Here is a 2083-nt window from a genome sequence, read left to right as displayed (position 1 = left end):
TTTATGATGCTGTTATCTGCTGGTCCAGTTGTGAGGATTTTCTTGTGGTAGTTATATCATTTCAGGTTCATTTGAAGATATGTAAAAGTGGAGGGGTGGAGGTTAAACTGTCAAACAGATCATAACCTGATGGTGAATCCTAATGGGAGTGGCCTTCTCATAAGCACTCCCTCACCTTCACCTTCCTGCTGGCGAGCCACTCTGAGACCTAACAGGGCCCTGTTATGCTTCCACCTTCATTGAATCTGCACCATTTAGCCCCACCGACCTGTGATCTTCCTGCATTCGGTATCACTGCTTGTGACTACTGTGAGTCTAAAGACGGACTTAAGGGCTAGTATTGGATTTAGGAATTTGAGTAGAAGTAGGCTGGGATGTTTTCTTGATATATAATTACTTCTTGATATAAAGCTCTTTCTTACATATATATGAGTTTCTCTTGATTTGTTCTCTGGTCAATCTGGCCTAACAAGATCTTCCTTTACATGGAGTTGAAATCCACACTGAAGGCAGCAATCCCTGAACTTCATCTGCAAATGCTTCAAGTCCTCCTCAATTTTAGCGAGTTGTGTCATTTAATTAGTATACATTAGAATTAAGATGCAGTTTGTTTATTTTATAACCTTTGATTTTAAATTTTAAAATACTAATATATGAATAAGACACAGAAAATTTCACCCCTCAGTGAATTCTCCTTTGTCCCTTGTAGTCGTCATCCCTACACCCTTTCTTAGGCAAGCACAGATCTATTCTCTACACCAAACTCACTGCTAGCAAGCCAACGCTCACTGATAGCGACCCCTGTGGGTTTCTGACACTGTAACTCTTTATGGGAGTAGAAAGTCCAGTCCTTTTCCCTCGGAGCTGCTGGTGGTTTTGAATTGCTGATCATGTAGATCACAGCCCAACGTGTAATCACTACACCACTAAGTCTCCCTTCTATCTTTTTCAGAAAATAATGAAAATGGAAACACAAAGTATGTAATATTTTTGTTCCACTTAACCTTTTATTTTTTAAGGCAACCTGGTCATGCAATGATTGAAATATTTATTTCTTTGCTTACCTAAAAGTCAGCAATTCAAATCCGTCAGCCCCTAGGGGAAGAAAGATGTGAAAATCTGCTTCCATGAAGATTGAAAACCTTGAAGATAATGTGGCTGGAATGGGTTTTAAGTTCCCACTTCATTCTTCGTTAATCTTTCACACCTTTATTGTGAGGAACTCTATCTTGGAGGGAGAGCAGGTAAAACCCTAGGGGACAGCTCTCATCTTTCCTACGGGGTCGCTGTAAGTGCACATCAACTCTAAGACATGGAGCGAGCAATCTTTATTAATGAAAAAGGAATGTATAGGTGTGTATATAATTAACACTTTTAAAGCATAATTAACCATTCATACACTGTGAGTGAAACAACGGCCTCTTTCTGGCTTTTAACTGTTTTATCACTACAGCAAACCACATTACATTCCTAAGCAATCACCTTCTGTTGACTGGCTGCCAGTCATCTGCTTTCTATCTCTATCAATTGACCTTTTCTGAATTTTCATACAAAAGGAATCATATAAATGTGACCTTTTTTTGGGCTTCATTTGCTTAGCATAACATTGGTATTCTTTTTGGGTCCAGGCAGAGTGTAGCATGTACTAAAACTCTATTCCCATTTCTTATTCCAATTGAGTAATATTCTATAGTAAAGATATGAGATATCTGTTTATCAATTCATCAGTTGATGCACTTAGATTATTTCTACCTCTTGGCAATTATGAATAATACTAGTAAGACTATTCATAAAATACCTACTTCCTCTTCATTTCCAGTGGAATTGCTAACTCTTACGGTGATTCTAAGGAGCCATTGTTATGTGAATGTTTAAGTATTGGCTTGTTTATCGAAAAGTCTAAGACTCCGAACAACATCAAGAATATGATAATACTCCATTACTTTCTGAGAAACTACAAAATAGTTTAACATAGTGGTATGGGCAGTTTACATAGCCACCAGCAATGTACAAGAATTCCTATTATCTCATATTACCCAGGGGCCCTGGTGGGAAAGTGGTTATACACTGGGCTGCTAGCCAC

Source organism: Tenrec ecaudatus, chromosome 11, assembly GCF_050624435.1.
Source record: "Tenrec ecaudatus isolate mTenEca1 chromosome 11, mTenEca1.hap1, whole genome shotgun sequence".
Classification (NCBI taxonomy): Eukaryota; Metazoa; Chordata; class Mammalia; order Afrosoricida; family Tenrecidae; genus Tenrec; species Tenrec ecaudatus.
The sequence above is the reverse complement of the archived record's forward strand: the minus strand, read 5'-3'. Positions refer to the sequence as shown.